The sequence below is a fragment of the Spea bombifrons genome, chromosome 4, assembly GCF_027358695.1.
Source record: "Spea bombifrons isolate aSpeBom1 chromosome 4, aSpeBom1.2.pri, whole genome shotgun sequence".
Lineage (NCBI taxonomy): Eukaryota > Metazoa > Chordata > Amphibia > Anura > Pelobatidae > Spea > Spea bombifrons.
The window spans coordinates 98,065,055-98,078,758 of NC_071090.1; positions in this window are offsets into that span (position 1 = coordinate 98,065,055).

A 13,704-nucleotide genomic window follows, 5' to 3' on the forward strand; every position below is an offset into this window, starting at 1 on the left:
CGAGCTGGGGAGGAAAACTGCCTAGAACGGTCCCTTTTACCGCCAAATACCGTGTGCAGGTTTAATATAAATGCCCCCCGCACGGTAAACACTGAGATGGTGTGAGAAACCACAATACACCCTCCCCGTTCCCCGTTCCCCGTTCCCCGTTAAAGCAGCGTGCATCTATTACTCCCCGTCAAGGTAAGCACCGCGGTACCGTCGTGTCCCATTCCCGCTTATATACAACTTACAGCACCCTTCCCGCGCAGAGCAGGCGCTTCTGAGGCGCCCTGGTGACGTCATCGAAGGGCGCGTTGAATACGCCATCAGCTATTCCTGGGCGGCGCAAAGGCACCACGTAAACTAAGCAGTGCGCAGCTGTCAGAGTATCGCGGCGTTATCGGTTGTGAGCGGTATGTTATGTTTCGGATCCTTAGTACATAATAACAACGCGGACACGATTGTACTTAGTACAGTTATCGCGCTTATACCTACCACCTGCTATGGCATCGTTCTGGGCCACGGAAGCCCTTCCTGCTGGAGGAGCGGGCTAGGGTTTGCGCTTCGTATTGTGCGGTGTGTTACTGAGTGACCGGTGAGTGACTGTTCACAGGCCGCACTTCCGAGTGCTTCGTGACCCGGAGTTTTACTCCCCTTAGTGACCCTTGAGTGACTGTTCACAGGCCGCACTTCCGAGTGCTTCGTGACCCGGGGTTTTACTCCCCTGAGTGACCGGTGAGTGTTGCACATTTTCTTTAATATCTTTGCTCAGCTTTGGGTCCCCTTTTCTGCATTTAGTGACCCCACAAACTATGTATTGTTTTCAAATGACCGTTAGTGGGATAAAGAGAGAGCCCCTTTCTGCAGTTTAGTAAGAATTAAATGTCAAAAGAAATGAGAAAACGCTTATTGTTACTTGGGATTTCTCTCAAACATCGGGCCCCGCTCTGCCATTAATAGCGTGTCCTGCAACGATGTCGACGGGACCTCCTAACCGCATCCTGGTAGCCAAAGCCAGAAAGCTCCCAAGTGTGCGGATCGGTCCGCTGCAAGCTATCGATGCCGGCCCGGGCTGTCTCCCGTGTAACAGGGAAATGCTCCCACCGTGCAAAACCCATAGGACGTACTATTACCCCCTCGGTCATCTAGACCATGTCTTATGGGACTTACTAGTATCTCCTAAGGGTCAAGAAAGGGTTAAACATTCAGCTTGCTGTCCCTATCAGCTCCAGTCACAGAGCATGATTTAATGTCTACAAAGCAATAAAGCACTTTATTGGGGTAGAAGCTGCAGCTATCCTCCTGCGCTAGAGTTTCTTTGCACTGATTGGTTGCTTCAACCAGTGGCAAGGAAGTGCTAGCAGTGAACTAGGATGGCACCAGTAATGCAAGTGCTGGGAGTATATGACATGCATGGAGATGCGTTACGCATTTCCTGCAGAGAGAATAGCTGCGGGGACCACCAAATTCTAGAGGGACCGCTCAGCTATCATATGCATTAAAGCAGAATACGGCGCCCAGAGTGTCCCTTTACAAACTGATATATGACCAGCCCTGTAGGACACAAGAAGGCTGGGAGGACTTGTTGTTTGTATTAAGTAGGCGAGATACAGAAGAAAATGACTTTATCTGTAATATAGCACTTCCTTCTATAACAGTCCTCATTAAAGAGGGGGGGTGAGATCTCTTGATTTTGGTTCCTTAAAGGATCGTTTTTTTGGTCATTTAGTTGTGGTTCGGTGTTAAGATGCAAGGTGAGTGATGTAAGTGTCACGGAGACTGTCACCAAACCGAAGCAAGGAGCAAAGCGTCTGCAGCGCTGTGACGTAGCGGATCGTGTGTGCATCTGGTCCGCTTCGTAGCCGTGATAATTTGTTTATGGGAGCCCCTGTCACATCAAAGAATCGACCTGCTCCCTAATTATCCATTAGCCTCTCTGAGGTCTGCGCCAGCGTCATTCGCGGGGTTAAACAGGTCTATTCATTGCTGCTTTATTTAGCTAATTGTGTAAAATACATGGTGACATTATGCAGAATGTATACAAATATTCCTGTTATCTGTACCAATCTGATCATGCTAACCCTTTTCCTGGTCTCTGCAGCTCATGGTGCGAGGACAGTTGGGCAGTTAGGGGTTAACTTCACCGCACCCCACGACTCCTAATATCAGAATGTTTTGGATTTGGCTGCATTCATTGAATTTGATGCTCTGCCCATTTTTGTCTAAAACCTCAAGCTTTACTTAGTTTCCAATCTTGTGTTATGGATTGCATTGGGAACCCACTCATGTTTTAACGCCCTTCCTTTAATGACCCATACCACCTCTGCTGGAATGGAATCCTACTTATCTGCCACTCTTTTGCTGAAAACAGACTCTAATTTTAGACTTTGACCATTCTGCACTTTGTTTAACCCCATAATGTATTTAAAGTCATGCCCCCCTCCTCACATTTTCTCCAGGCTATGTATGTTGATCTTTCTAATGCATAAAGTGATTGAGCGAAGCAGTGAACGGCGCTGTGTTCCAAACAATAAGCCGCACGCCGTTATCTTTAGTTGAAGTATGGCTTCGGGGGAAATACCAGGGAAAGAATTAGTTAACAGAACGGCTGGTTCTTGGAATTTCCTTTTAGCAGAGATGGAAGCGATATATATGGCGTTAGCAGAATACATGTTAAGAAGATAACTATAAGGCCGTCACGAATCGAGCGGCGGACAAAAGGCTCGGGTAATGTTTGGGGAAGCTGAAAAGCAATCTATGTAAATGGACCAATCAGAAAATATTTGCTGCCCGTTCTGTTCTAATCCTGACTGCACATGCAGTTCGTTTGTGAACGCACATTATTGATAACTGGTTTTGTTACAGAGATCTGCTGATGGGAGGGAGGATATTTTATGTTTAGATTCCGTTCTGTTCCCTAATTACTGTAACGTCTGCATTTCCCATTCACTTCTCTGCCCTGTTTACTGTATATATGGAATAATGTATACGGAAGAACCTGTGTGTTGGTGTTCCAGCGTAGAATACCATTGTTTCTGAAACCCTCCTTCCCGTTCTGAGAGAGTCTGCTGGAGCGTTGGGGTTTCGATTCCTTGGCTCCACTATTGATGAAGCTCCAGCCCCAGTGCTCTTCTGCTGCAGGGAAAGCTTGGCTGGCCCTGTACGATGTATAGTTAAGTCAATTCGAGTTGTTCTTTGTCAATCTCCTCAGTGAATTTATACATGTCAGCTCGGTGTTTACTGGAAGAACTGGCCAGTGTTGGCCCTTCATAGAGACGTGAAGCAGTGGAAGCCACAATTCTCCTATAAACGCGGCCGTTAGTGAATGTATGTGAAGCCGACTTGACCTTGCAGAATACGACCTTCTTAATGCATAGTTATTCAATTTAGATACATGTTATTGTGAATAAACCCCTCCATATATTTCTTATGGCCTCAACCCTATTTGGTTGAAATTCCTATCAAATGGATATTCTTAATTCCTAAATTACGTAACATTTTCCAGATGTTAGGCAAATGTACCTGTATAGAATGTGTTAATTCTGCAATAACAGCTTCTGTTTAGGTATATATATATTAAATTGCACAATGTGGGTTGGGGGATGGGGAGTTGCTGTTTGTTGGATTGGGAATTGTCGAACGCTTCACCTGTATGTGCGTGGGATGCAGGCTCCACTCACACTGTGACATTGGAACCGTATGTTTTGATGCTGCGCAGACGTTTGATGTGGCGATGATAACCCTATGTGATCTGTCACAGCACAGAGTACACCGATAGTACACCATCCTTTACTGACACGCGTGTTTCACTTCTGATAATCGGATCGTATGGCGGGGCGTTCCAAAGTACCCCGCTGCTAATTGTTATACTGCGTCTCACCTGTACGTACATATAAAGGGGTTTATTCAATGAATTGGGAGGCGATACAAGAATTGGTGGGGGGTTTGGGGTCTCAAATCAATTAATAGACAATGTTATGCGAATATACGTAGTACATGTTAACGCTCCTGGTATAGAACAAATGAATTGCATCAAGCGTTGATGAATCGCAGGGGTGAATGGACAGCACATGTAACAAATCTCATAATATAATGATAGACAACGGTGCAGACTTGGATTTCATGACATTTGTCTGTATTGTTAAGGAATCTCTTGTAGATAAAAGTGATTGTCTACCCCCACAGTAACATATCACTTATTTAAATACCATCTTACATTATTGTGATTTCATTTAAAGGAACACAGCAGCCATCGTGTGCACTGTAATGAATCTGGTAGCTCTTGAAAATACATGGGATTTTGCGCTAACTCCTTGAATGCATTTGTCTTTTCCCTGTGTACAGAACGTACGTCCATTGATATCAGCTTCAACTTTTATGTCGCCAATCGGCTCCTGATCATTGGTAACAAAACAGGACTATGGAGGTGGTATGGATCTGCAGCTTCTCCTAAAGTTATGTTTTTTGTTTTTTGGGGGTTTTGTGAAGCTATGGGGAATGCTAGGCTATCCCTTTACAATATAGCACTTTAAACATGTTATAGATTATAGGCTAGAGGGGGCTCAGGACCTTGTCCACATAATTAGTATAGTATGAACTTAGTTATATGTGTAACATTTTTGAATTCCCTTTGTATACATTGGCTTCGAACTTGTGATATGTGTGTGTGTATATGTATATATCTGTGTATGTATATATGTATGTGTGTGTATATGTATATGTATATACCACCTCTTGTGTAAAGTTAGAGTTTGGTTTCCGAGCTCATTGAGACGCAGTCAAACATCACCTGATTTTACTCTCTGCCTCTGACGGCAGTGAACGAACATCTGCTAATTAGTCTAATCTAGGCTCGCAGACCTTTAATAAGTAGAGCGTCGAGTTGTGCAGATCTGTTCAAGTCCCACAAAACAGGTAATCTATAATTCAAAGGAAATATCCTTGTTTTGAGCTGAGTTTATTTTTAAGCACAGAAATGTTTATTCTGGAAGGGTGGGTATTCTGCATTTCACTCATAAACAATATAAGCCTTAGCGGTTCTGTTTATGCACAATGTATATCCCAAGGCAACATTAAAATTGTAGCTAGCCTTAATTGTATTGGACACCATCTGTTGCTTCTGCCAGTTATTATATTAATACTTCAATGGCCTATTTTTATTTTATTTATATTGTTCGAATGTGACGTTACATCCGGCTCCACCAATAGTATTTTGTTTTTTTGCGAAGCTAAGACTTCACTGGGATTCTAACTTCAACCCAAGTATAAACTTTTTATCAAAGCTGCACTTTAAGTATGGCATGACATAGAGATGTCAGGTTTTATATACTGCACAACAGAAAAATTATGGGTAATACTATTACTATATACTATTATAAATAAAAAAGGAAATCCATGATAAATGCTGGATAGCGGTGTAGGACTTATGGTTGATATAACCTGGTATGAGACAATTCCTCTTTGATCCGACATACTAAGGGGTCCAAAGTGTGCCAAGAAAATGTCCCCCACACCATTACACCGCCACCAGCCTGAACCTTTGATACAAGGCAGGATGGATCCGTGCTTTCATGTTGTTTACACCAAAGTCTGACCCTGCTACCTGAATGTCGTAGCTGGAATCGAGACTCATCAGGCCAGACAACATTCTTCCAGTCTTCCATTGTCCAATTTTGGTGAGCCTGTGAGAATTTTAGCTTCGGTGTCCTGTTGTTAGCTGACAGAACAGCTCCGGCCCCCGGTGTGATCTTCTGCTGCTGTAGCCCATCTGCTTCAAGGTTTGACGTGTTGTGGATTTAGAGATGGTATTCTGCATACCTAGGTTGTAACAAGTGGTTATTTGAGTTACTGTTGCTTTTCTGTCATCTCGAACCAGTCTGCCCATTCTTCTCTGACATCAACCAGGCATTTCGCCCACACAACCGCCGCTCACTGGATATTTTCTCTTTTGCGGGCCGTTCTCTGTAAACCTTAGAGGTGGCTGAGAGTGAAAATCCTAGTAGATCAGCAGTTTCTGAAATACTCAGCCTGTCTGGCACCAACAACAACCATGCCACGGTCAAAGTCACTTAAATCTCCTCTCTTCCCCATTCTGATTCCCAGATTGAACCTCAGCAAGTTGTCTTGACCTCGTCTACATGCCTAAATGCCTTGAGTTGCTGCCATGTGATTGGCTGATTAGCTATTTGTGTTGACAAGCAATTGAACAGCCGTACCTAATAAAGTGTCCATTGAGTGTATTTATTAACTTATTGACAGTTGTGGTTAAGAGGGAATAGTTCCCAGAGGGCACAGAGAAGGGGACGCGTGAGGAGGAAGCAAGGTTTTCCATAAAACAGCAGAGAATAGAGACAGGGTGGGCTAAAGCAAGATGATAGTAGGGGGAGGGTAAACTTTGTCACCATTTACTGTTAATTTTTTGATTTATATCAAAAATATAATACAATTTTTGAAATCCATTATGTCAGGCTGCAAATCTTTGATGTGAACAACTGTCTCATTTGCACACACATTGTTCTTCTGTTACTCATGACAGTACCAGTGCTGTTCCTTATTTATTCTATTTTTCTAAGCTTTTTTACTAATTACTAAAAAGGCTTTAGTGACACTTTAAAAGGGAACTGTACCCATTTACAGAAGTGCATGATGGGATTTCTGCATAAATTTTAGCACACTGACACAAGTATTTTACTACTCGTGAGCCATTATCCAAATCTCTGGGTAAAAGTTACAGCTATGTTTCATTACACTTGCTTGTTTTCCCTGTTAAAATCCATGGGCCCTCTTTTCTTTTCTAGGTCTATGCTGGAGCCCTGCTTAAAAAATGAATGGAAAGTATAAGTGAGTGGAATGTTGACCTATTTCTTTATAGTAAGTTAATGTTGCGATTAAACATTGTCACCTCCATAGGTGGCCAATGTCTTTTACTTAAAGAGGTAGTCGTTCTCACGGTGGGGTTTTGTTCTGCTTTTCACTAAGAATCCCTGCCCTCCGATAACTTGTCGGTAGAGGAGCACACAGAACGTACCTCCAACCTGTTAGGGATATTAATGAGACAAAATAGGCAAAACCAATATTATATCACATACGCAAAATAATGACGCTACCAAATATTGTAGTACCACATCCACAATATTAATTTAAGGAGATACCCTATATTTTATCTCCGATCCTAAATCCTTTCAGATCCTTTTCAAATCAGATAGATATCACCAAGATAGTCAATCAAAAATATTTATTGTAAATACAATTTATAAAATCTATATATGAGTCAAACAGTGCATAATATAAAACACAAAGTTCTTAAAACATGTCAAAAATGAATCAATTCAAATACAGTATATTATCGATAGTTATCAATATGAATTACTACTTTATGAGTCTAACACACAATTAATTTCCATCCCACTCAGCAACCAAAAATTGATGATAATCAGGGCAGTAATAAAGATATCACTATCTCTCTAATATTAGTTCAACTAATATAACAAATTAAAAATAATTGTGTCTAAGAGTATTAGTGAAATTCCTAATAGATGCAAATAATGTCAAACTTCATCTATAGGTAAAAATACCTTTTCATTATTGTTATTATCACGGGTTATAAGCTGCAGTCTCACAAGCCGCCATATACAATAATGCAATATAGTACTTCCCAGAAACAGGGAATTCTATACGAAGAAGACAAAATTCATCTCTATTCAGAATAATAAAACAATTATAATTACCACCACTTGTTGCTGTTGTCCCACCGGTCCTTGTAGAAATTAATCCAGGTTCATTGGCAAGAAATTAAGTGGAAAGAATATAACTTTCTACCAGTTATAGATAGGTTAGAACTCAAAGTAACTCCAAGAGTGAAATATGGTGCCAGAATCTTAAGATTCCAATTCTCTGGGGTAAATTTGGTGAATAAGTCCGTCAGGGTCTGTCCATTTCAGGGTGCGATCTTAAGGTTTCTTTTTTTTTCTTTATTAAAGACATAAGCTTTTAAAGACAGCAGGGCTTATTATCAAAGCCTCCACCTCTTGATTGGAATTCTCCAATCATAACGGTGGGTTTTACCCATTATAATTAGGATTTCTACTCATATTTACACCATTGTAATTTCTTAATTTACCTGTGAGAGACGCTCCGGTCTAAGAATTAACTTAAAACCATTACATATGTGTTTGGAATTTATCCTTGGTCACCCTAATCGCCAAATGTTACTTCCTAGATAGTAACTCAGGTCTTGGTAGTCTTCCCATGTATCCCCCATTCCAAGTTACATTTCTAAAGATATGCAGTGTCTACTCCTTAACTTTCTCATGGAAGATAACATTAATTGTATCATATATGCGCTGAAACATCATTATACATGAATACTCCTTTGTTCTCAATTATAGAGGGAACAAGGACAAAAAAAAATAATCACTACATAATTAAGTAAAATAAAATGGCTCTGACTCCATTTTGTGTTCATGTAAAGTACAGAATATATGGAATACATGTTTTCTATCATAAAATATCTGACAAACCAGTCCCGGTTTTCACTGGACAATCCTGATTTTCAGGAACCGTTTCATGCAGTGGGATTGTGGCCTGGTTTGGGTGATCCTCTGATCTTACTTTAGATCAGCCAAAGGAGGTCTGTGCTGTTGCAGAGCCGACCCCCAGTGGCAGCTCCCACGTGGCCACTCATGACGCTGTACAGCGGAAGGCTACAAGGTGGTTCCTTGGGATGTGGGACGGGGGGGGCAGTCTCTAGTGCTGCCCATTTACAGCCTTTTTTTTACACAAGATAGGCTCCCTAATTCAAAATCCTGGGGGTAAAATGAAAAGGTGCGTGAGAGCTTAAATTATTAAGTATATGCTCTGTCCATGTTAAAGATGACCATATTTTATTTATCTGTGGCAGCCACCATGGTAAAAAATCATGTGACATTTCTCACTGACAAACCCCACTGTTCTGATTGCTTTATGGTAGGCCGTATGTTCTTTCTCTTAGACCTCCATTCCTTAGCTACCCCCTGGCCGAGGAAGACCATTTATTGCTTGCTTACCGCCATAAAGCGACGCACCGCTCAACATGTAAAATGGCCCGAGGGACACTCTATTTTAGAGTGTGAGATCAGAGCTGTGGCTAGTGGGAATGGATTTACTGTAACGTTTTGTTTTGATTTTGACATTTTTTATGTAATTGAGTAAGATTTTTAGTAGAAGGGTTTTTTTTTTCATACCCAGAACACATCCTGAGCTCCAAGAAAAGAGGAACATCAGGGGAGGAATTAGGAACCAAATCCCTCAATCCCCAAAGAGAGAGACTCATCTCCTCTAACGAGGAACACTTGGAATTTATGCAGGAAGCAGCCAGTTTTGTTCCCCTAATAGCTCTGAAACAGCCACAATTCTTAAGTGTTTTATGTAAATTTCAATTATTCATATTTATTCATGTTATGCTTTTTTTTTTTTTGGTTTTTGTAACATAAATTTGCTTTGCCCCTTTCAGACTATTGGCATGGACGGCTACTGAGAGAGTTTGATCCGAATCGGTACAGAAAAACACATCAGGGTTTATCCACTAACAGGAAAGCTGCAGTTTTAACCCTCTCACTTCACTATTCATTACGAAGGGCTGTGTACTATTGTTCTCCATGTTATTGTCTGTATGGTAATTGCAAAGTTGTAATTAGATGGGTGCGCAGCTAAGGACGAGAAGCCGGAAAGCTGTGTTCTATGGGTAATGCAAATGGTTATTAGCCTCTAGAGCGCTGATCGCGGCAGCGAGTTGGTAAATAAAAATGAGTGGTACTGCGACCGCAGGGACATGACACGTTGACTGCTGCTTTGCACGTCCATACAGCGAGTTCTTGCAGGACAGGATGTTCCTTTCCCTCCACCCTCCCTCCTCTCTTCCATGACATGTATGTTTAATTTCACACGCCCTGTTCCCCACCAAAGTGGTGAACTGCCCCATATCCCAAGTCTCTGCTGGGACCGTGAGCTCCGACACGGGTCAGGGGGCAGCTGGGACGCCGTGCCTCTGTTTATATGCAAGCACAGAGCCAGCTGTCCGCTGTGGCTGGTGAAACATGCAGCGTGCGGGATTAGTGCTGTAGTCTGAACAAGGGGTCATTTAACCCCTTCTTTGCGAGACAGGGATATATAACAACTATTAAGCTGTGAGCATACATGTGCTCATGTAATTCTGCACGGACGCATTAGAATACTCGCCATACGCTTTAGGCAGACGGGGCAGGTTCCGTGGGTCCCTGGGCATCTGCTCTTTTGCTCTACGATACACATAGCTATGATTGTAGGGGTTGATCCCTAAATGACACACTCCATTGTTTCTAATATGTATAGGTTTGTAAAACCACTCGGCTGCTCCTGCCCTTTCATCAAAACCTTTTTTTTTTTTTTTTTTTTGCCTTTTCTGGATGAGAGTTGCAAACCTGTTCATCTAGGTCCTGTCTGGGTAACTTGTAATCTGTAACGTATAAGCCCTTGCTGTACTACTACTACTACTCTAATCATCCTCAGCCAGTTATGGATGATGGGAGCTTTAGTCCAGTCCCCAATAGGAAGTGTTTTAATCTCACAAATAGCTATATTCATAATGTAGAAAATATGCTAGTTGTAAGAATTGGTTAATATGCACCTATTAGGTGTTAAAAAAGAGGGGGTCATATTTGTACTTCCCCCAACATTCCCTACTTGGTCTGTGTATGTTGCTGTCTGCTGACCCCCAGATCTCCTGTCTGTGTCACCCTGTGTAATCTGATTACCGTTGTGTGCCTTCAGGGGCCCAGGGCATCTCCAGAGTTAAGGGGAGGGCAGATCAGGACTTCAGGCAGCTTGTGGGGCGATTCATTAACACCAAATCCAATCGGCTGAATGGAAGGAGCCTGATTACCCTCATATCCCCGCTCTGCTCCACAAGCCAAATCCGATTTGCTTTGAGCAGTTACTGTTTAAATTGTATTAATGAATATTCTGAGCATCACATGCAGTAGGGAAATTCAGAATTCAGTGCGAGTAGGTGTCAGAGCCAAAACATAGGAAGGTGCGCTACGTAGAACAATTCAAGAAGTGGTGGGAGTTAGTAGAAGAAGGGGTGTTATATCGCGGGGTTACTGAGCACTGTTATTGGCGTTTATAGTAAGCATCCCCTGGGGGTGATGAACCAGTAAGTTTAAAGGGAAAGTTGGTCCTTGGCAAACACTCAATGGTGCGATCAACACACCATTACTCATATTGCCAGCCTGTGAACAAAGCCACAAACTCTTCTATAACCAAGTAGAAACTTTGCAAATGAATTGACCTTTAGGCTGCCCATCAGAATAGGTCCAGACTGGTGATTAAAATTTGTCCTAGCGTTTTAAGGCCCGGAGCCGATAAAGGACATACGTGCAGCCATTGGCTGGATCAATGGCTTATTCTACGTTCTTACAATTTTGCAGTAGGTGAGGGGCCTGAAGGATACCATCTGCTGCAACAGTGACAAAGGGACCCGGGAGGCGCCATCATTCACCGATCATTTGTCCAGTCCGCATCACTATTATTGTGGTGTCTCATAAATGGTGGCAACCAAATAGTTCATATAATAGTCCTTGTGAGAAAATTACTTGTCTGGAGGTAAAGGTATTATAAATTAATTAACCAGGAGTTCTGTGAAATACAGTACCGCTCAGAAACCAGGATCCTCACGTATCACTAATTTAGAACAGAAGATGCGTGACCCTGGGAATAAGCTCGTTCACCCAGGAACACAGAATTAAGCCATAAACGTAGCATTAATTTAATGTTACAAGCTTTATGTGGGGCCGGGTTCTCATCCAGGCAATATGTAAACATGCGTCCCAGCTCTGAGAAATTGCCAGTGCCTGGAAACTTGTGTACATTGAGGTCAATCTGTAGGTCTGCACTAAATGAAACATAATAGAAAACACAAGAAAACAACTCGCACAAAAGAAACAGGGTAAGTGTTTCAGCGGGCTTCTCGTTTATCCCTCTGCTCCCACTCTTATAGGAAGGGGATTCCCTGCTTCAGTTTATACACCTAACATGGTTGTAGACATAATCGCAACCAATCCTTACCCTCCTACACGTCTCACGATTCCTCCATTCTTGTAACTAATCCTGGGTTTCTAACCAAATGGATGTCGCATACAGTCATATTACCACTGAGGAGCTATAAAAGCATAAGGGGAACACAAATCGTCAAACGGGTATAAGCCAACCCACATTAAACGACCCAAAAAACCTCTTCTTGTAGTAAAATATCTAAAATATTAAATTTTTTTCTAAATTTTGGGGGATAAAAGGTAGGCAACATAACTGCTGAAACTATAGTTGAGGGGCAGTTTAAGGCTTAGGACAACTGGTTAGAATGCGACATACCATAAAATCTGTCCCATAATGAATTTTACTATCAAACTTTTTAGGGGACTAGATACGTTACTCTACTTTCACATGCTCCGCACAGTAGCTTAGCTCCACTCCTTTTGGTTTGATGGCTCATTAACCTGTTTAGCAGGCTTGCATGCAATCGTTTAAGAATGATCCCTGCCACTAGTTTAGAAAGTGTTAGGGCTGCACCTTTAGCGTGTCTCGGTGCGCGTTTATAGTGCTGCCAGTTCTGTTCCTCCACGGCTGAAAAGAAAGCTGTCTCCCTTTTAACAAACAAAATGTCCAATATTGTAAGATATATAGTATTATAAAGGCATACAGTACAGCTTGTGTCTTTGGAGCAACATGGGAACAAGCACATTACTGCATGTACAACTCAGTTTCTGAAGGGTTTTGTAATATTCAATACTGTGCTGGCTTATTGCTGGGAACTATTTCATTATTCATCTGGTAACAGTGTGTGTGTGCATGGATGCACGGAGGCATGGACTGTGGCAAAACAAACTACGTGACCCATGCAAGCTGCCTTGTCCTACATTGTATATTAACACAGGCACTGTAACTCTTGGCGTCCCCCCAATTGCCCTACTGGCTTCTTGTCAAGTACTGGTGCAGAAGCTTGTGTGTCAGCCTCTCATGCTTTCTCTTATTAACAACTTGGACTGGAGGGTGTTTTTCGGAGACTTTAATGTGGTCGCAACAATGATAATGATTAATGTAATTGTGGAACAATTGTGTTATAGTTAGACAATTTAGTAAACAAGTGACTATTTAAACTGTGGTTTCTATACAGATTGTGATGTTGAGGGCTGTAGAACACTTAGACACTCACACAGCAAACATTTAGAGCTCTGAGAAAAAATGGCATTAGGTGAGGAAAGAAAAAAAGAAAGGATAGTGATGTGTGAGGCTTACCCAAGTAAAAATGAATCCAATGGGTGGTTACATGTATAGCAACTTTCACGCATCGTATATACGGTATCTTTTTTAGAATGGACAGTCCCATACCTGGGGACTTCCTCTTTTGGTTTTGGAAGGGATTGGGACAAGCCTCACTCAAAGAATGAGAGCGACCCTGAGAAGCCATGCTTCATCTGGGTCAAATCCAGTGAGATCACGGAAATGCTCTTAGCTATGAGGACAGTATCCTAAAAGTAGCGTGACATCCACTGTGCGTTGGATAGCATGTCCATATTTTTATAAATGAGCATAAAGGTCTAGCTGATGGCCTCAATAAATACTTCTGTTTTTCTTCTTCTGAGGTGTCGTCCTAGAACATTGGATGATGGTGTTTGTAGGAATGCTTCCCCAGATGACTAAGACTTATGT